Source organism: Netta rufina, assembly GCF_964035555.1.
Source record: "Netta rufina genome assembly, chromosome: Z".
NCBI lineage: Eukaryota > Metazoa > Chordata > Aves > Anseriformes > Anatidae > Netta > Netta rufina.
Window position 1 is genome coordinate 79,023,526 of NC_140126.1, and position 22,736 is coordinate 79,046,261.

The following is a 22,736-nucleotide window of genomic DNA, read 5'->3' on the forward strand; positions in this document are numbered from 1 at the left end:
TTTCCAAGTAGAGAGCGGTACGCACGTCTTTTTGAGGTGACAGCTAGTAGGATCTGTTAGAATAAACTAATGTAGTACCAGGTGCCTTTATTGCATGCAGTTCTTTCTCAGGTGAGTCACTGTTACGGCACGTTTACGGGTAGGATGTCAATGTTAGTTTGTGTGTTTGCTCTGCTGTGTCTGTGGGGACACGCTGTGCTTGGCTGGGAACCTGGGGCGGGAGTGATGTCAGGGCCTGTCTTCAATCAGGGCGGAAGCACTGTGTGATTGGCTTGGAGGAAGCCAGGGCAGAAGCAGCATGCAGGGCTTGCCGGCGCCATGGGCAGAAGCTGTCGGGGCAGGCCGGGACGCCGAGGAGGGGTGGCGCAACGAGGTTGGTGGTCGGTGGCGCGCCACGGTGGGCTGGATAGGGAGGGGGCGAGGCGGCGGGTGGTTGGTGGCTTCTGTGGAAATGGCCCTTGTGCGGGGTGGGGGCGGTGCATTCAGAGGAACCTTGACAGGCTGCAGATAGGGGCAGGCAGGAACCTTTTGAAGTTCAGGAGAGGGAAATGGCAAGCCCTACCCCTAGGGAGGAACAACTCTATTGAGCAGCACTGGATATCTGGGTACTAAATAAGCATTTCTTCATGGAAGGGGTGGTTAGGCATTAGAACAGGCTGCCCGGGGAAGTGGTGGAGTCCCCATCCTTAGAAGTATTCAAGAGACGTGTGGGCACAGCACTTAGGGATATGATTTAGTGGTAGCATTAGGTTGATGCTTGGACTTGATGGTCTTAAGGGCTTCTTCCAACATAAGAATTGTTAGTTGAATCCCCATCCTCAACAACAAGTGCATTTTTGGGAACTGGCTCTCTCCTTCACTGTAGGTGACAGCAGCTTTGTGGGCCCTGCGAGGAGGCACCTCTGTAGTGATTGCAAATGGAGTCCACCCGAAAATCTCGGGTCATGTCATCACAGATATTGTAGAAGGGAAGCAAGTTGGAACTTTTTTTTCAGAGGTAAGACCTGCAGGTGAGTACGGAAGTAATATGTACGCTGGGAGCAGTAGAGATTCCCTGGCAGTTTAGGGTTGAAATTTGGCTAGGCCTGCCTGTTCAACAAATGGGAAACTATGCTCTGCTTGACAAGCGGCTTTGGAAAGGTAAGTTTCAATGTTGGAATGGAACATCTTGAATCCTCTGCTTGGGTTCCTTCCAGCTGATGACTTGCTGCATCAGCCTTGCATTCAGAGAACTAAGTAGAATTTGTCTTGTTTTCAGTCTTAGAGGTTATCGTCTCTTATTGATGATTTCAGGGTGAAAGCATGCATATAGAATGTAGTGCTGAACTAAGATAGTGTGCGGTTTCATGTTTTATCCTAGGTTCTTCTTATGACTCAGTCTTTTGTTACTGTATGTAGCAATGTTTTCCTGCCTGTGTGTTGCTGTGACAATGTAACAAGGGCCGCAGAAAGTCAGACCAAAGATCTGTGATCTTAGCAGAATAGAACAAGTATAGAGTGATACTCGTGACTTGCACTGTAAGACAAGCAAATGCCTTGGAGTATAAAAATGCTAAATGGATTTCTTGTAAAAATTGGCCATATCCTTTGGACCGAGGTAAACACTTAGCATCCATGGGTCACAGGAGTCACGAGCCTTAACCAGGTATTGTGTGTAAACTCTGGAGCTAGCACTATGTGAAGAACTGCTTGCTTTACTTTGTGTGTGCTTGTGGGCAGGAGGAGTGAAAGTTGCTTCCTGCTGGCTTTTGATGCCCCCACCTTCTGTATGGAAAGAGAACATGGGTGATCGATCTCTGTTCAACTTCTATGATGAGACATTGTCTTTTCCCTCATTGCTTTTTCACATGAAAAAGGTGTTTTCTTAGTCCTTTTCTACAGAAACTGTTCCAAAGATCTGTCGATCCCTGTTTCTCTTGGCTGAAACTGTTTTTATTCTACTGTGACCTTTTCAAGGTGAGCGAAAATAAAAGTTTGTGTAGCGTCCGAGATGCAAGTGAACCTTCAGTTTATGAGATAGCAAGGCTAACTTTGAGTTTTGATTAGATTGTGGATGGTTTTTGTTGCCTTTCCCAGGCCTTCTCCAAAAGCTTAAACAGGGAAGTTGCTGTTCAACGCTGATGGGCATTGAAGTGATGTTTTCATAGGATTATGTGCACTACCAAGGCCTGATTTCCCCTTTTGTCTCTGCATTGCTTCATGTTTATCTGCTGTGAATTGTACTTGCTATTTTGTTGCATAGTGGCTGCAAAGGAATCACAGGCTGGTTGAGGTTGAAAGGACCTCCAGAGGTCACGTGGTCCAACACCCCTTTTGTGTTCAAAGAACACAAAAATACACGCCACATTATAAAGTATGACCTTGCTTTAAAAAGCTGTTTTAACAGTCCTTCATTAAGTCTTATTAATCAAGTGTCCCCTAGTTCTTTTCTTACGCTTCCCACTATACCTCCTGTTATTTTCCTTACCGTGGGAATTCCTGCTCTGGCAATTTCTGTAGGACACTTCTTGAATAGAAGTCCGGGCATATTAGTCACATGCCAAGTCATCTGTTCTACAGACAATTTCAAGAGTTAAAAGTGAAAACGTAGCTTATCCAGGAGCTCCTTGAGAACTCCTTAGTGAAATGCTGCCTGAGCCTTTTGACTTGTTCCTTCAGTTTCTGTTTCAAAACTTGTTCTGTATCATTTCAGTTTGAGATGGATTCTTTGACATCCGTGCCAAGAAAAAAACCTCTCCTCTGTAGGAGCCCTTCAACGTACACAGAGCGGAGAGAGAGCAGCTATTGTGCAAGCTGTTGCTGAGGCTGGTTTTGGCTTCCTGTATTGTTTGCACATTCCCAGGTTGTTTTGCAATCTTTTCTCTTTTCAGTAGTTATGTAATTAAACTTTTTCAAAGGATGCCTTCCTTTTTTTGCAGTAGCCTCCCACTCCCTGAGATGTAGCTGTCCTTGTATTCTTTTGCTCTTTGTCAAGTCTTCTTGATACAGGTTGTATACTTGTTTGTCCCCTACGACATGGATGATCTTACTGAATCTCTGTGATGCCTTGAAAAGGGCTATGCTCGGGGACCGTGGCAGCATTTTGGTATCTGATACAGATTTTCCTGTTGTGGCATACAGTAAACTTCTTTGATATGTCTCTTAAGACCGTACCTGTTTTCCTGCTTTGAGTAAGGAGTTGAAAGTTGAAAGGTTAGTGTTCATTTCCTTCCACCTTTGTCTGCATGTCTTGTGGTTGTGTGTGTGTGTTTGTTTTGGCAGGCCCTACAGTAGAGCAGCAGGGTGGAATGTCTCGAGCCGGTAGCAGGACGCTGGCAGCTCTGCAGCCTGAGCAGGTGAGAGAACAGTATGTTCTCGCTCTTTAAGGCTGTGAACATGTGGCAAGTTTTAAAATACAGGTTTATAACACAAATGGGTCCTGGAAAAAATCAGCTGGCTCCAAGTATTCAGGGCATCAAGCCAGTGAGAAGATGTGTCAGTAGGAATGAGCTGAAGTGAGCCAGATGTCAAACACCATGGAGTTCGTGTAAGAATGCAGTTCAGACACTTTTCTCTTTCAGAGAGCAGAGATTTATTTTTTTTTTTATCATCTCGCTGACTTATTAACTGATCAGAGAGAAGAAATTCTCTTGGCAAACAAAAAGGACTTAGAAGAAGCTGAAAATAAAGGTAATATTGCGGGTCCTTTCATGGAACACCTGTTGTCATGAGCTTTTCTGGGCCTCAAAGGAAAGGAGCAGAACAAGAGTAGTCTGTCACCTGCAATTGGATATTATGGCCGTCACAGATTAGGGAACCCAGGACTTTGAGAGCTTGTCAGTGTAAGCAGCTGCAGCTTCCGTAAGAGCTGTCTCTATCAGAGAAGATGGAGAGAGAGGCCTTTGAAAGCAGCAACCCACAGCATTGTTTAAAAAACTAAAAATAGAACAGTGTTTCCTTTTGCCAAAGGAGGCTCACTTTAGAAATTAAATCTAGCAAGTATCTTCCCTGTTATCATCATGCATGAAATAGCATGAATATTCTCCTGGGCTGGTTAACGTAATGTTTGGCCCCTGTGGGGAAGGTTGTTACTTAAAAATGATGCTTTCCAGAAAGAACCACCTTACCTTCTGACTGAGGAAAGTACAGTTCAGGCAGCACAGACTAAATCCATTCTTTTGTGTAAGAGTGGTGCGTGAGGAAGCTGGTCTCGGGTTAGAAAATGTGTGGAACTGGCGCATCACAAATTGTAAAGTTCAGTAAAAGGCATACGGCAACCATTTTGTACTGAGGAGAATGCCTGGAGGGACATTTCTGAGTAAACTTCCTACCTGAACGTGTTCAGACTAGAAAACTCCGGCAGCTCTTGCCCAATCTGAAATGCTATGCGTTCCTTTGCTCTTTGGGATTTCTATCTGTGAAATAGAAAGAGGCAATTAGTGCGCAAACCTTCCAGGAATATTGCAAGGGTAGAAATTGGTAAGAAATTCAGGTACACGGTTGTGTAACGGTACTAGAAATAGGACAAACTTTGTCTTTGCGGATGTTACTTCATATACAAATCATTCATATCGTATTAGGTGTATATGTGATGGTAGGTGAAAGCGTTGTCAAATTGGAGCAGTTTGATTGTAGCTACTAAACTTAATGCTTTACATTGTTCATCTTAGGTAGGTTTCTTGCTGCGGCGTGGGAAACAGCGGCTTTTTTTCCTGGTTTGACCATTAGGTCACTTTTTCTTGAAACTAGCCAGATAAATCTATCTTGAGCGCAATTTTTTCTTTCTTCTAGGAAGATTGGCACTTCCTTTGTTGAAACGTCTCAGTCTGTCTACATCAAAGCTGAACAGCTTGGCTGTTGGGCTCTGTCAGATTGCAGCATCTTCACAGGACAGCGTCGGCAGCATAGTTCGGAGAGCACGCATAGCAAAAGATCTAGAGTTGGAGCAGGTGACAGTGCCTGTTGGGGTCTTTCTTGCGATTTTTTTGAGTCCCGTCCAGACTGACTGTCTTCCACAGGTATGTGAGGAGGGCAGAGAGATCTTTGATAACAAAAGTGTATTTCTACTGGTGAGTTATTGGAAGGCTGCAAGAAGTCTTGCCTCAAAAGACTTCTGCTTATATTCTTCTGAAATGAATTCTGCTGTCATCCCATTTTTTTTTTTTTTTTCTACAGAAAACTACAGTCTTCTTGGGACTTGCTTCTGCAATGCTGAGAGTTATTCAGCGTTGGTTTTTGATACCCAACGTAGAGAAGGAGTTAGCTTACATTCAGGTGGTGCAATTTCTGCCTGTGTCTTATCACATAGCTTCCCTGCTTAACTTGCAACTTACAAGGCTCCTACCAATGAGCACTTTTCTGTCCATGCTGACTACAGCTGGATTGCAGGCTACGATTAAACATCAAATGTTTAATATAGGTCGTTAATAACAAACTGCAACTGTTAAGAATATATGCTGACAAGATCAGCACGAAGTAGAAGTTCTAGGCTCTGAGTGGTCTGTCCCATACTGATACTGCATGTTTGCACTGAGGCAGAATGATATCTTTCCACAAGCGTGTAAAAGCTAAGTCTAGGCTCTTACTGCCGGTATCTTTAGCAAGACTGATTGAGCATTTCTCTAACATATGAGCAAGTATTTGAGGAGCAAGGGATGGGTATGGGCACTTAAAAAGAGACTGCCGAAGGGCAGCTTCACAACTGAATTTTGTGAGTGTTTGTCCTCGTTTCATACTGAAGGGGAGTCTGCTCTAGGCAAAGTTCATGTGAAAGGAAAAGGCAGTAGTCTCCCTTTCTGCCATTATTGCTTCCTTGCTGCTCGCTCTGTTCTTCACAGAAAACCAGTGTGTTTCCTTGCCAAATTCTAGTCTGCCTTCCTAGACTCCAGCCTTTGCCTCCTGGGTGTCTTGCCTTGCCTAGCCAAACTCTCCCATTCTCCTCTTCTTTATCTCATTTGTTTTATCAGGCTGATTCTTACTGGCTTCCCACCCTCAACCCCCCCCCCCCCCCCCCCCCCCCCAACCTTTCTTTTTTTTTTTTTTTTTTCTTTTTTTACAGACTTAGGATGGCTTGTCTTGTTACTTTTCTTCCTGCCAGCCCCCATCCTCAAGTTCTCCGATGTAACTTCAGAGGATCATCTTTGATACCTCTGCATCTGAATAATATGGTTTCTCTCCCATGCTGTAGCTGATAGTAGGATGGACTCTGAGTGCAGAGGAGAGGTTGCTTCCTCCATAGTTTACTATTGCATCTCATACTGGTTTGGGTAAGCAATTACCGAGGAAATTTGACTTCTCCATGGAGTAGTGTGTGCCTGATAGCTAGCTGGAGAGAGCATACACGGAATTGAGTCAGTGCTCAGAGTTCAGTCTTGAGTTGCAGTAAAGGTGAAACAATTGCAGACTAACAGTTTACCTTCTAGTGAGCTGCGAAGCGAGTGCGGAGTTCCGATCCGCGGTTGCGTATTCTCCGTGAGGGGAGCGGCCGGAGACGAACGAAGTGCGTGACAGACCAAAAAGAAGTGCTGTTTTCACCAAGTTTTGATTGGTGGTGCCCAATATGTGGGCCTGGCAGTGTATCTTGTGATCCTATTTTTGCTCTTAAATGCTTTGAGTGTGACAAGAAAAAAGGCGGGAGCATTATCTAAGTAACTAACAGTTTAGAAGTGTTGGTGTATTTGCTGTGGCGTTTGGTCAGTTTGCCAAGTACTGGAGAGGTGGAGGGGGCTGACTGATTATCAAAGCGGTAGAACGGAGAGAGTCCTTTCTGTGGTGGTTTGGGCTTGAGCCCTGGCAATTTGGTAAGAAGGGGGAGAGTGAATTTATTTAGGTGTCAATGCCTTTTTAAATGGTATTTATTGACGGATACACAGGAGTGATTCCTTGTTTTGTATGGGCTTATTAAGAAAGTGCATGAGAAAACTTGGCATTTGGCTCGAAATTCGGTCCTGTGGAAAAGGTGGTAATGTTTGTCTAGAAGATGAAAGGCTGAGTGCTTCAGCTCTTTTCCTGAAGTTCCATGGATTTATGATTGGAACATGGAACGGGGCTCCTTAATAACCTGAAATAGTAAAGTTTGTATGCGGGAAGAGGCATTTAATCCCAGAGAACTGGGACATTTGGGAAGAAGATTAGGAAAAGATAGTAAAAACCCACAGTAAAAAGGTTTGCGTGGAAATTGAAACAAAGGACAGTAACTAATAAGGAATAGTAATAAATAAATAAAAGGGAATGGAAAATCAAAGAAATGAGTAATATCCAAAACAAAGATGTTTTAAAGAAAGCCTCCTTGGGTGCACACTGGCACATTCAAAGGATATTGTTAGAACTGGGAGCGCAGAAAGGAAGAGGACTTCCACTAAGTATTGCAATCAGTGGTGGCCACTATATAAGCTAAATGGCCACTTTATGGATCAGTCGACTATAACACTATCTTGCAATTCATGTTTTTGAGGAGAGAAGGAAAATAGGATGAAGTGTAGTATACTGATACGTTGTTTCAGCATCTTGGAGAGAAAAGGAGTGGAATTAATTGGCCCTTGACTGAGCCTTTGGTGTTGGCGTGAGAAAAGTACAGGCTGGAGAAAGATAAAGGAAGCGTTAAAAGAGTTGTCCCCGGTGTTAAAGGTGTGACATGTAGTATTTAACAGAGCCATTTGAAGTTGAATGAGCAGGGAAGGAGGATGTAGGAATGTTAATAGTTCTGCCTCAGCAGGAAGCTGTGTGTTTTGTTTTTTTTTTTTGTTTTTTTTTTAAATAGCAAAACAAATTACGCAACGTTGCTTAACTTGTCAGAAGATAAATAAGAAAGTGTTTTGACAAGCAGCCACGGGAGGGAGAAAAACAGCTTACAGGCCTTTTGAGAAAGTACAAGTTGATTTCACTGAATTGCCCAAGGTAGGGAGGATAAAATATCTATGGGTAATAGCCGATCATTTAACACAATGGGTAGAAGCTTATCCTGTAGCTCGAGCTATGGCACAAATGGTGGTAAAAGCTCTATTAGAACACCTGATACCTAAATATGGGATAATCCAGTACATTGCTTTTGATCAGGGCACACACTTTGCTTCTAAAATAATAAAATTATTATGTCAATCATTAGGTATTCAGTGGGAATACCATACTCCGTGGCACCCACAAAGCTCAGGGAAAGTAGAAAGATTGAATCAAACACTAAAACAACACTTGGCTAAATTAATGATCGAGACACAAATGCCCTGGATGAATGCTTACCATTGGCACTTTTAAACATAAGAACTAAACCACACAGTGAGACCGGATTATCGCCATATGAAATGTTATATGGTATGCCTTATTCTCAAGGGATGCGTCTAGGGAAAATGTAGTTGAGGAGCGTAGCATCTAGAAATACGTAATTACCATTGGAAGGAGGTTACAAGAGCTAAGAGAAATTGGAATGATGGCTCAAACACCACCTTTAGGATTTGCTATTCATAAGATACAACCAGGAGACAAGGTCTTAATAAAAACCTGGAGGGAAGAATCATTGAGCCCCCGATGGGAGGGACTGTAAGTAGTAAGTTTTACTTACTACTGAAACAGCTGTGAGAACAGCGGAAAGGGGTTGGATCCACAGATCCAGAATGAAAGGACCAGTAACGACCGAAACCTGGAGGGTTGAGTCCACTCCTGGGGAACTGAAACTAAAGCTAAAGAAGAACTAATATTCTGGCAATGAGGCTCTGCATGAATTAAGGACGCCAAATAAAGGGGACAAGCCTAAAGGGAGGAAAGGGAGAAGGCAAGACCGGGGCAGGACCCTCCACTGCAGTGTGTATGGTCTACCGAGGGAGGCGATGGGTATTGACTGCCGAGTGAGAGGGCCTCGACCGGACTTCTCCCACACTAAGGTGAGGTTGTCCCGAGAAAATAACGTAAGAACTTTTCTTTTTAAACCCATATAAAATTGTGATTCGTTTTCCAGGAGCTGGATCACCCCGGCAGGCTGAACGGTATCCCAAGCCCAAATTGACCCTGAAAGTGGGCCCAACCCCTTGATTGAAGGCGTCTTGCCTATTATGATCCAGCTACATGGGCAGAAGACGGATCCTGGGGCTATAGGACCCCAATATATATGCTTAATAGAATAACTAGGTTACAAGCTGTAATGGAAATAGTTGTAAATAAAACCGGAGGTGCGCTTGGCTTAATTGCAAAGCAAAATACCAAGATGAGGACTACTTATCTACTTCTGTATCAAAATCGCTTAGCTTTGGATTATTTACTAGCACAAGAAGAAGTCTGTGGAAAATCTAACCTTAGTAATTGCTGTTTAGAGATTAATGATGAAGGTGTTTCTTCCTAGTAGCTGGTAGAATGCTACGTTTTGGTTTAGGATGAGAAGAGCGCTGATAACATGCTGATGTTTTAATTGTTGCAGAGCCGTGCTTACACCAAGCCAAGGACGTTTCAGCTTCTCACTGTCCTGCCAGCGAGCAGGCTGGGGGTGCAGCAAGAGCTGGGAGGAGGGCTGGACTGCTCGGGGTTAGGCTGGGCATCGGACAGCTGGGCATCAGCGGTGGTGAGCAATTGCATTGTGCATCACTTGTTTCATACACATGAGTAGTAGTAGAACTATCATCATTATTGTCATTGTCATTATTATTATTTATGATTATTTATTATTGTTATTTTCTTGTCTTTATCTCACCTCACAGGCTTCACTTTCCCATTTCTCTCTCCCATCCCAGAGAGGGAGGGGGTGAGGTGAGTGAATGGCCGTGTGGTGTTTAGCTGCCAGCTGGGTTAAACCACAACAGAAAGAAAAGCTGTAAATGAACTTGTAAAAGAAGTGAAGAAGATTGCACACGTCCCAGTTCAAACTTGGAATGGAATCGATCTAAGAAGATTATGGGAGGGGGCTTTATGGGCAGTGATTGTTTTGCTAAAATGAGGATGGTTGTATTGTGGATATGTGGAGAATTGTTAATAATTCCATGTTTAATACCTTCTATTACCAGACTGATACACTCCAGTTATACAAGGAATGCAAATATCTGCAGTACCTGTTGTGGGAATAGGAATGTTGTTTTTGCAGAGTTACGTTGTTTAGAGGGCAGGAATGTGGTACTGAGAGATGCTTACAGTGATAAGAAAGCTTAGCAGGCGACCTTGTAAAATGCAGACAACCAGACTTCTTAGGACAATTAGGTGAAAATCACGGTGTCAAGTCAGACAAGTGAAGAAACATTACCTCTCCAAGCAGTAAAAATGTCAAAAGAACTTTGAAATTTAACAGGCCGGCAAGTGAAGGCCATGCATTGTTTGTGAAGCATCGGATAGATGGTGAACCTGGATTACCCAGTCAGTGGGGAAACAGGGGAGGGTCCTGTCATCAGAAAGTATATAAACTGTGTTTTGGAACTAGTAGGTGCGCTCTCCTGCTTGTGGGGCGCCCGCCATTGCAATCGCGAACAAATTACTTCTTCACTGAGATCCTCGCCTGAGCCTAAGTTACTGGCTACGGAGTTTCTCACACTGTTGACCCAGAACCAGGGAGAAGAGAAAACCCATTGCCTGACGATAATAAAAAGAAAAGAATATCCAAAATTGATACCAATTTGGCAAGTATTGACTCGATTGGAAAGGAAAACACGGATCAATACCATGAAAAAGGAGATGGGGGACTGTGAAATATGTTCATCTGATTCGTGTCAATATGGAACAATGCTAGGGCCTCATAATGAAATGTGACCTTCTGTCTTACATCCCCTTGTATAAATAACCACAAGTCCAAGAGAAACAGAGTGGTTAGTGTATATAGTTCTTGTATCTTGCAAAAGAATGGTCTAGCAGTTTGTGTTGATAGAGGGTTTGAAGGGTAAACCTTGAGACTCGGGTCTGGGAGATAAGAGAATAGGGGGGAGTTTTTTGAGATAACTGCTGACTATTGCATGAGACACAACTTTCTGGCATCTGGCCCAGAGACTACTAAATAAGGGGGGTGGGGGGAAGCTGAAGAACGACCGAAGGACAAAACTTGTGAGGAAGACTACGAGCCTTCAGTATGAGCGACCCTCAGAGGGACCACTGGAGACTGATACGCATGCATCCGTGGGATGGTTCGGGTTCCGGGAAACTAATTATAATACCCCTGCCTTTTCCAAAAGTGGTGATGAATATGTATTAGCCTAGGAGCATAAAAACCAGCCGCCTGATGTAACTGGTGTGCGTCTTGGTGGAGCAGAGACTCCCAGCGCACCCAGTGCTGTTTGCTTACCTCTGTTCCTTTAATAAATTGTAAACTTTGATTGTAACCCTGTTTGGGACTCGGTCATTTATAACAATATACAATAGCATGTTTGTCTCTAGTACTTACAAGGCGAAGTTCTGAGATCATATTTCACAGACTGCTTCTTACAGATTTCAAGAAATCCAATTGTTCTGAAGTACAGCCGTGCTCTATTACTATCTAAAGGGAACAAACTGTTTTCAAACCCATTACAGATTGGATGTTTTTTATTTATTTAAATAAGCTTGTCTCTGCAGCTTTCCTTCGTGATGCTGATCTTCGGAGAGGCAGATTGTTAACAAGATACAATCAAATTGCATTTTAATGTCTAGTTTTGTATGTTAAAGACGCACAGTATCTGGGTACAGCAAGGTTCCACTAATTGACAAGGATCTTTCTGAAGTATTCCTTATTTTTTCAGTATTCTTTTCAAATTGTGGACAGCAGGATGAGGTAGAATATCAAACACGGTGACTGTTTTTTACCCAGAGGACACTAGTAGGGAAAAGGAGTTGGTCTGAGTTGACCTTGACATGCTTAAGGGGTTGGTACATGAGAACCTCGTGAAGTTCAAGAAGGCTAAGTGCAAGGTTCACCACCGTCATCAAGGCACTCCCAAGAATGAATGCAGGCTGGTTGATGAGTGGATTGGGAGCAGCCCTGCAGAGAAGGACTTGGGAGCGTTGATGGATGAAAAGCTCTACATGAGGCAGCGATGTGCAGTTGCAAACCAGAAAGCCAGCCGTATCGTGAGCCACATCAAAAGTATGACCAGAAGGTCCAGGGAGGTGATTCTCGCTCTCTACTCCACTCCTGTGAGGCCCCACCTGCAGTGCTGCATTCAGCTCTGGGGACTCCAACATAAGAAATAAATGTGTTAGAGCAGGTCCAGAGCAGGGCCACGAAGTTGATGAGGGCTGGAGGACATCTATGAAGACAGGCTGAGAGAACTGGGGTTGCTTAGCCTAGAGAAGAGAGGGCTCTGAGGAGACCTTATAGTGGCCCTCTAGTACCTGAAGCAGGCTTCGGGTAAGCTGGGGAGGGACTTTTTGTCAGGGAGTGTAATGACAGGACAAGGAGTAATGGCTTTAAACTAAAAGGGTAGATGTAGATTAGAATAAAGGAAGAAATTCTTTACTATGGGTGGTGAGGCACTGGAACAGGCTGCTTGGGGAAGTTGTGAATGCCCCATCCCTGGAAGTATTGAAGGCCAAGTTGGATGGGGCTTTGAGCAATCTGGTCTAGTGGGAGGTGTCATAGAATCATAGAATGATTTGTGCTGGAAGGGAACTTGAAGGTCATCTACTCCCCCCTGCCATAGGCAAGGACACCTTCTGGTTATAAACGTAAAATCAGCGTGATAAAACAAAAGGCTTCTGTATAAGAGAGCACAAGTAAAATGTTCGTCGTAGGAAGAGCTCATTAGCTACTTCCAGCCAGAATGATTAGGGATAAGAGTTCTTGCATCTGAAATAGTTTTATACAGCTAGCGAATTTGTGCCAGAGCCTATGTTCAGGGTTTCCTTTGACTTACTGCAGTCTCCCTTTGCCAGTAGTACCCTGAAGCTCAAGTTTGTTTCTGAAACGTTAAGATACTTCATTTCTGGAGTTACACGTTCTGACTCGGAAAAAATTCTTGGTGCTGTATACTAATATTGAGTAAGTCAGCAGAATGCAAAATCCTGTTCTTACTCTATTTTGCAGATGTTATTCTCCCAGAGGAGTCAGATCACTTTGTTGTTGTTGTTGTTGTTGTTTTAATTCCCTGCTGGCAGGTGTCTTCTTTGGCCATAGCTAGCGGAAATGGCTTGCTAATAAAAGGAGGGAAAGAGGCAGCATACAGCAATCAAATCCTTCATCATCTGACTCAAGAAGCACTCTCCATTCATGGAGTCAAAGATGCAGTGCAAGTAGTAAGTGTCTAGAATTAAAGCAACAACTTTTGTGCTGTAGCATGTAGAAAAAGCACAGGCAGAGCTTGAGAATTCAGGCCATTGACTGTTTGTGTCACAACTTTCACGTGTGAATACAAGCAAGGAAGTGGAAGATGTCTGCCATTTGGAGAAGCTGGTAGATCTAATCAATCCACATGGTTCATCCCAGCTAGTCAGGAATATCCAGAAAGCTGCTAAGGGAATTCCAGTGATGGGACACGGTGAATGGATCTGTCATGTGTATGTGGACACAGATGCCAGCGTGGAGAAGGCCACATGAATAAGTAAGCTGTGAGAGGGTGACTTGGATACCATGACTGTAACTGAACTACACATTTGGAATATGTGGTATGGTTATAATATTATATTATTATTATTATTATTATTATATTAATATATTATTATTATATTATATTAATATATATATATTAATATATTATTATAACCATAGGTAATAATAATTCACATGCTCTTCAAATTCTTTGTCATAAATGTTACGTAACCAATTGTTTACTCTTAAACCTCAGTCAGAGACTCGAAGTGTGAATATACTGCTGCCTGTGATGCTCGGGAAACACTCCTAATTCACTGAGACCTGCTGAGAACCCCGTTGTTTGATCAGATCATAGACACGTTGAGAGTAGAACAGGTTAGTCATTTATACTTGTGTTGGCTTTTGTTTTGTTTTATTTACTTGTTGTTCATTTTAGGAGCCCTTGGTTTTGCTGACATAGCCCTATGTAGTTTTATGATAACATAACACTTACGTTACCCACATGTCTCTTTGTACACCTTTGTACTCTTTTCGGAGAGCTTTCTTGGCTTCTCCATGCAACCCCAAGCTTTTCCATAGAAACCATCTGCAAGCAGCTTCTTTGGGGTGGCTGCATGCCATTGCTGGGATACAACTACTTCCTTTTACATAGAAAAAAATCATTCTCTGCCTTGGGAGAGCATTTCCCCAACCCTTTCTCTACTACTCTTAATTCTGACTTACTGGCTGGCAACCTCCCGGACCCAAATACTATTCTGATTAAATCTATTAACTTACCTTCTTACCTCAGTCATTTCCCATTTTATGTTTCTCCTCCTCTAATCTGCTTCATCCACATATTTTGAACATTTTGTCTCACTTGCCTTTATTCCCACCCATTTTCCCGCCCATTATTTCCCCCTCCCACTGTTCCACAGGAACAAAGGCCACTGTCCTACATAATTGCTTTGACATGCGTAATGTTTTGTAGCAGAGATGCATCACGAGAGAAATATTTGTGAAGTACTTAAATTACACTTAAAACATGGATTTTTCACATAGCATTTCCATTTGGCAAATAGTGTATACAAGCAGTGATTGATGCAGGAAAACATGGTAAAATAGGTCATGTTCCGATAATGTTAAAGTCATATTAAGAGAAGCTTGCCAGATAGCTAGTCAGGAGCAAGTCCTCACTCACTTGTGTTTTCTTTTTGTCTTTTTTTTTTTTAATGTCTGGTTTGGTTGTGTTTTGTTTTGTGTTTTTTTTTTTCTTCATAGAATACCCTGAGTTGCAAAGGACCCATGAGGACTACCAAGTTCAACCCCTAGCTCCACACAGGACCACCCAGAAATCAGACCATGCATCTTGGAGCGTTGCCCAAACACTTCTTGAATTCCAGCAGGCTCAGTGCTGTGACCACTGTCCTGGGAGCCTGTTCCAGTGCCCTGCCACCTCTTGGTGCAGAACCTTTCTCTAACGTCCAGCCTGACCCTCCCCTGTCACAGCTCTATGCCATTCCCTTGGGTCCTGTCGCTGTCACCTGAGAGAAGAGATCAGCACCTGCTCCTCCACTCCTCCCTCTCATTGTTAAGGTGTCTTAGCTGCTACGATTAAATTCAGAGATTGACGATGCATTAGATCTTCTTCATCAGGATCGTAAAATAACTGAAAGTCCTTGCCTTGTTTTGGGCCCAGTAACTCTTTTGTGTCTGAAACATACACTTTGGAGAGGGCTGGTGTCAGTTTACAAAAGAAAAGGATAAAAACAGGTAAGGTCTTTTGTAGGGGAGACTTGCAAACCTGGAAATATCTGCCTTCCTCGAAACTCCCCTCCCCTCATTTTATATTGCTGACTTTGACATTATATGGCATAGGCTATCCCTTTGGTTAAGTTTGAATCGGTTGTGGTTATGTGCTCTCCTAACTTTTAGCAGACCCTTGACCTTCTCACTGTGGGGGGAGAAGAGAAAGCCTTGGAATTGTGTGAGCACTGTTTAGCAACAGCCAAAACAGTGGTTTGTTTAAGGCAAAATGTAGCAGTATAGGGACTGCTATGAAGAAAATTAACTCTATCCTAGCTATACCCAGAACAACAAGCTGCACTTTTTGCCTGTTACGCATTGGTACAATCTACAGCACAAAATACTTCTGGTATTGCAGGTGAAGATTCATGCTGGCCCAAAGTTTGCCTCTTACTTGACATTCAACCCCTCAGAAGTGAAATCTCTCCACGACGAATATGGGGATCTGGAGAGCTGCATTGAAGTTGTGGACAGTGTACAAGAGGGTGTCGAACATATCCACAAGTATGGAAGTTCTCACCTGGATGTTACCGTCACGGAGAATGGTTTGTGACCAATCTGTTCCCTTAAGCTTCTGCTTTGGTTTCACTGTGGGATCTTGTTATTAGCATAACTACTTACATTGCAGTAGTTTCTCTTATCTTGGTTCTGTAGTGAGCATAATCAGCTGGAACCCTATGAGCTAAATCTATCTGTAGTTGTGTTTAATTCAAGGAAAACATGTTGTGTGCCCTTATTCCAGGAGGTGAAGGCATGTGTTTGAGCAACTGGCCAACGACAAGTCAACGCATGCTCTTGTCAGGCAGATTGCTTTGTGTTCCTGTATTGTACAGACTTACCACATCAGACAGTTTTGCAGAAACATCTCCTGAATCCTGGAGACGTCTTTAGGCCTCCGAAGGAGGAAGAGGTGAGCTTCTATAGAGGGAATATGGGCTGTAGGAAAGATCAGACTATATGCATTTTGTCTTCCCAGGTTGCTTTTAAGCCTTGCAAACAAGGACCACAAGTGTTTTTCTCCATCTCTCCCAGTCCTTTATTTCCCAGTTCCGCATCTGTAGCGTAAAAGCTGCATGTATCTCAGTTCCCAGTTTCTTGCTCCTTTGATGCCGCGAACTTCTGTTCCTATGCGCCACTCTGTGCTTCTTCCACTCCTCTGCATGAGGTTTGAACGCTCTGCCACTTCAAAACGTAGCTAGAACTGCTCCCAGCCAAAGGATGACTCTCCATACAAGGCTAAAACTTCTGAGAGTCAGCTACAGTAAGGTCATTTTGATTTGTGGCTCATCAGTGTGAGATTCAAGCAGGCATCTGTTTCTGTACCTTCTGCAGAAATTAAACGAGTAGCACCGAAAGGCATGCATTTGATACTGTAAGCCACTACCTGGTGCACTAGTGATTTACTTGGGTGTGTACTGGAGATAGAGTTCATCTTTAGCATTCGTCCCATTGCTCTGGGCAACTGACTTGCAGCTTACAGCCTTACAGAGAAAGGCATCCTCCAGAGTACTAAGGCTCGTACAACTCTGCTTGAGGTTGCTCCAGTCTCACATGTTCTGTGTTGAACTGGGTTAGTTAGCTGACTTCATGTGGTGTTTCGGCATTCTCTTTCCCAAATACTATTTTCAGTATAAACTTAATATAGGACTTTCTATTAATTTCCATTAATTCCATTATGATAGGACTTTCTATGTTCTTTATAGAACAGTTCCATGTATCCATTGAGATAATGTAGAGCCGAACATGTAGTTTAACTGTCTGACTGCAAAATGTAGCTCGGGGCTGCTGTCACTTCTTCCCAGTCATACAACTATCCCTGTTTGCGAGGTCTAGGCTGTAGTAAGAATTAGACGTCTTTTCACTTCTTGTCTTTGCAAGCTTCTTGTAATATTTATAGTTGTGTCTATGTGATAAACATATTACGAAGAAGGTGTGTATGAACATGCTTTAATCCAGGCTGTTAAATACTGTCTGATAATGTTGCAGGTGAAAGTTCTGTTATTGTATCTCTTCACGGTATGAGGCTGTGCCTATTGGACTGCATGATCACTCTGTACTGTATCCTATTTTCTTCTCTGCCTCTTTTTCAGAGAAAACAGTGGAGTTCTTCCTCCAGCATGTGGACAGTGCTTGGAATGCCAGTAACCGATTCTCTGATGGATAGAGATTTGTACTCTGTATGTGCCTGTGGTGTGCAGGCAGCTAAGCACCACAAAGCCGTTTGCTCCCTCAGCAGTGTGGGAGGAAGGAAAGACTGGAACAAAACTGAGTATCAGTTACCTAAGTAAACAGGTGCACATACTAGGAAGTGCAGAAGACAAGGGAAACATTAATTCCTGAGGTAGAAACTACTAGAAATCGCTGTAGCAGGCTTGAACATGCAGTGCTCTGTGTGTTAAAAAATTGTGTTTAGGGTTTTATAAGATCACGCAATAGTCTGTTTAAGAAGAGGAAAAAGAAAAACAAAAAAGGATATAAGAATGGAATCCTGACTAATTTAGTTCTTATTGTTCAAAGGGTAAACCCTCAAACAAATGTACGATGTATGTAAGACACACGTAGCTTTCTGGCTTCTTTCTCTCTAAAAGTGAAGCTGAAACTGACAGAAGTATAAACATTCCAATTTAGAATAAAGCTCCTCTGATCAGAACAGGTAAAAATAACTTCTGACACTTGGGGAGGAGTGAAGGAAGGGAGGTGAATGACTGCTTCTACATAAAGATGCAGGGCTATATAGTACAAAGTTGAATATCTTCTGAGGATCAACTACCTTTACCTTGTGTGTTTTCTACAGGTGATGAAGTTGGAATTAGTACTTCTCGTATCAATGCACGCGAACCAGTGGGAATTGAAGGACTCTGAACTACAAAGTGGTTACTGACAGGGGACAATCATGTTGTTTCTGACTTCTCAGAGCACGGGAGCATGAAGTAGCCCCATGAGAGCCTACCTCTCCCTCAGAGAAATACCGAGTACATTGAGAAAACTCATCAATAAAATGTTTATTGAAGACGTTCAGGCTTCAGGGTACTCTTTGGGGAAAGAGATTTGCTTTTCGGCTCTGAGGTCATTGTTCTTGGTCATTGTGCAGTACAATGAATATGAAGTGATCCCATCCGTGACACGCATTATTTGTTGCTGTCTCTTACTGTTTCCTTAGATAGTATCTGCAAACTGACCTTGCTTTTGCCAGAGAGGTTTCTTCAAAACATACAGATACCGTAAGGAAAAGTTGAAATACCTGCTGCGTTCTGTTCATGCCCTTGCTCCCCTCCAGCAAAGATGCCTGGTGGTAGAGTGTAATTTTTTTTCCCTGTCTTTAATCTGAACACCTGTCTTGGTGAACAAACTCGGTAGCTTTCCTTTAGTCACGTGACCGCAGCAGCTCTTGAAAGCTCTAAAGCTTTAAGACACTTACTGTCTTTGTTCGATCACTCTGTGATTCCTATGCGTTTGGAACGTATATTTCATTAATGTTTTGACCAAGCAACCTTTTTTATCTAATTTCTTTGTATTTTTGACAACTGTAGATAAATAGCGCAACTGTATACAGTGTGAATTTTGTTACCTCTGTCCACCAGACATTTATTTCTCATGGGTTTTCTGTGAAATGTAATCCCTCCAAACCCGTCATCCAGATGCAATACTACCTTGAAGTTTAAAAGAAGCTCTGAATAAATGCTGCCTTTTGCGTACTGGAACAAAGGAACTCACGTGTGCATGCTGCAGCCAGGGCTCAGGGAAGCCCTCCATAGGTCAGGGTGGTTGGAGTGTCAAGGTGCATGGGGAGGGAGTGGAATGGTGCCACACTGCAAATGCTGGCAGGGCAGGGAGTGGGATGGGTGCAGCCTGCACAGGGACATTCTCTCCTGTGCATCCGTTTCTTGCTGCTAACTTGCCTCTGCATGCTTTGTTGACTGCTGGCGTGTGCGTGGTACTCAGGAGCCAACATAGTGGCACACAGGACCTATCCGGGCATCTGGGTGTCTGCTGGGTAGCCATGTTACTGCACTCACCCATGTAGGACCATTGCACTCTACTCTGCAACCCTGAGAAAGCCATTATGCCCCACGATCCTCTTGTGCTTCTGTGCTCTCCTGAGACTTTGTGACAACTGCTTGCACTGCAACCACAACTGGTACTGCCCATCAATGATAAAAGCACTGATACTGCAGCAGCCAGTACTGCACGCCTGCAGTAGCGTTCCCTGCAATTCCTCTGTCCAGCTACCGCTGTTACTCCTTCCTCTGTCCCACTCGTCTTTTGATCTTTTTTGATTCCTCTGCCCTTCTCAGTGTCTGTCTTCCTCTATCCTTTCCCCTGGTCTCATAACATCTAATCTAACTCCCCTCTTTCTCTTTTAGTTTGGAAACTTCCTTGCCCTGTCATTATCTGTCTGAGCAAAAAGTTGCTCTCCAACTTTTTTTATAAGCCACCTTTAGGCACTGAAAGGCGGCAATTAGCTCTCCCTGGAGCTTTTTCTTCTCCGTGATGAACAACTCCAGCTCTCTTGGCCTGTGTTCAGAGGGGAGAATCCCCATCATTTGTTCTAACTTTCGTTGGGTTAACCATTTCCATTAATGAGGGAACGGTTAAGGCAATTACTCCACAACTACCTGAAGCAGCGATAGTGAGAAGCCCACTTCCAGCATCCATTTCCCATGCAGGGACAGATGGACACCGCTTGATGTCTTGCCCCCCAGGAGAAGGGGAGTCGCCACCTGTCCGTGTTGTTTTTTGTTTTGTTTTGTTTTTTTTTCTTTTTTCTGCGAGTGATATTATTACATTGTTTATTTACATGTTTTTGTTTTTGGTGTGTAATCTGTTATGCTCCTAGATTTTTCTTCCTGTGTAAAAGAAAGGTTGAGCTACTTCCAGCTGAAAAAGCTGGAAGTTCGGTTACTTGCTTGATCATATTGTTCTTTCAATATTCAAAGCTGAAGCAAAAGCATGGGGATTGCTGCTTCTAGAGAAACACCAGTTCTCTCACTAGAGTACAACGCTTTCTCAAAAACATGACAGGCCATTAGCTCAGGGTAGCGATCATGCAGCTTATCGGTCACAGTGCGCACAAGAGCATCAGGTCCCCCTCTCGTCACAGAGCCTGTCCGTGGTGTCTCCACTCCACTCTGTGCCCCATCCCGTTCCTTAGAGTCAGCACACGGATATCTCCTACTGCGACAGCATGTAATGTTGGAGGCGTTGGAAGTCCTGATCCATCCATTCGGAGCAGGAGACCGTGTTTTGATGCAAATGTGGAAAGAATCGAAGCTGCAACGTGAGTGGGAAGGACTGTTCCAAGTGCTCCCGACTCCTGAGATGGCAAGAAGAACGGCTGAGAAAAGTGCCTGTTCTCGTCCTGGTCTCCATTCTGCCAACCTGCTCCTTTTCGTTCCTTCTTTCTGCTTCTTTATTGATGACATAACTTCATCACATCGTGTTGCCTTCCTTTTTTTTTTTTTTTTTATCTTGAGGGCAGGCTCCCCTCCTATACCCTTCTCTCCACAGCAGTTCTTTTCAAAACAACTTTTCATTGGTCAAACAACTTTGCAAATAACAGTAACAGTAAACACCCAGAAACTTCCATGCCTCAATGGCTGGAGAACAAGAAACCCGAGACTGCATGCAGTCTCCTGAATCACCCTTCTCTGTTCCCTCTAAACCCTTTTACATTCCTGATGGCCTCATCGAGAAGAGTCTAGTGTTAGGGTGGTGTTAGTGTCTAGTGTGGGGCTTTCCAACCCCCATGGCCACCCTCCCAAATCTTCCCCTTCTTTATTAATATCAACCATTTTCTTGACATGAATTACCACTCCATATATAACACTTCCAATTAGGTGGTAAATTCTTCCTTGCCCTCCCATCACCACATAGCCACCAATACCCTATACCTAATTTTCACCCACTTTCCAAAGATCCATCCACTCCAGACTCCTTATCAGGGTCGTATGCTACTTGGATAGTAATATTACAAAATGACCTTAAATTGGCTAGATTATATCCCCCTGCATTTACAGTTTTTGAACAGTCAGGTTCCCGACCAAAACTAAGCCCCAGATCACGCAAGATCTTTTGTTCGCTGCTATCATTGACCCCCATACACCGACTTTTAACAGTAACGTTTCCCGTGCTTGTAAAGCAAATTTCGGTCCCTCAGGGAGGGTATAATTTACCCTTTCCACTCCCCAACATTGAGCGGACCACGTCTGATTAGTCTATATAATGCATTGTTCCAATTTCTGGAGGGTATCCCATATAGCGGGATTTCCATATTGCCCCTCGGAAGTGCAGTACATATCCAACAGTCAGATAAATTAAAAGATCGGTTGACTCTTTCAGGTATGTTTACATACGAGTTTTCCTTCCATGCTTGAGCTGATACAATAGTTACAAGCAATGTCCAAAGTCCATACGTGTTGCCTTTTCAATTTCAACTTATTGGGTCCCATCGTTTCAAGTGTCCATGGACCTTGCGTTGACTTCTTGATTCTCATGTGGTGAATCCAAGCAGGTTGTTCTTTAATTTTTACTGCGGTGTATGACGTAAGCAGCACCTGAAAGGGTCCTTCCCATTGGGGTTCCAAAGTTTCTTCTGCAAGAGACTTTACATATATACATGTATAATCTCCAGGTTGTACATTGTGTATAGGTCTATCCAAAACGCTACTCCGGGTTCCAGCTACGTATTTTCCAATTTTGTCTAATTGTTTCCCTAATGCCACCATATAGGATGTCATAATTTTGTCTCCTGCTTGTGCGGACATCCCCTTCTGTATTCCATAGGGTTGTCCATACAGGATTTCAAAAGGGCTCAGTCCCTCCTTTGCTCTTGGCCTTGTTCGTATGCATAAGAGAGCCAAAGGAAGAGACTGAGGCCAGGCCAGATTCGCTTCCTGTCCCAACTTTACAATCTGTTGTTTGATCAAGTGGTTCGTCTTTTCTACCTGGCCACTTGACTGAGGGCGATATGGGGTATGAAGTTGTCAATCTATACCTAGATGGCGGCTGATTTGTTGCACTATTCTTGAAATAAAAGGCGGTCCCCTGTCAGAGGATATAGTAGCTGGTACCCCAAAACGTGGTATTATTTCCTGTATTAGTATTCTTACCACCTCCCTAGCCTTGGCTGTTCTGGTAGGAAACGCCTCTGGCCAACCTGAAAAGGTGTCAGTTAATACCAACATATATCGGTACCCCCCTTTTCTTGGGAGTTCCAAAAACTCAATCTGCCATTGTTGTCCAGGCCCATTACCTTTTCCAATTTGGCCTATCCCTAATTTTGGAGTATTTTTGGGATTAGTCTGGAGCCAAAGGTCACACTGCTGAGTCAGTTGTCTCGCAGTGGTTCCTTGCTACAATTTCTCTGATCCAATGTTTATATAAGGCTTCAGTCCCCCAGTGCCTCTTTCTATGTTCCTCTCTTATCAAGGGCCATATCATATAAGAGGGAATAATCATTTTCCCTTGGGGTAAGAGCCCACCCTTCCTCATTATAGGAACCTGCTAGATC

General features: G+C 43.4%; 1 pseudogene across 1 annotated transcript; it reads left to right on the plus strand.

Annotated features, from left to right (window-relative positions):
- Nucleotides 1-298: 298 nt before the first annotated feature.
- On the plus strand, nt 299-18,223 carry LOC311221546 (delta-1-pyrroline-5-carboxylate synthase-like; annotated as a pseudogene). Its single transcript has 11 exons — nt 299-397; nt 866-1,010; nt 3,262-3,335; nt 3,561-3,669; nt 4,771-4,997; nt 13,009-13,146; nt 13,256-13,451; nt 13,695-13,816; nt 15,585-15,771; nt 17,317-17,403; nt 18,021-18,223. The product of its transcript is annotated as a delta-1-pyrroline-5-carboxylate synthase-like (transcript).
- Nucleotides 18,224-22,736: the final 4,513 nt, after the last annotated feature.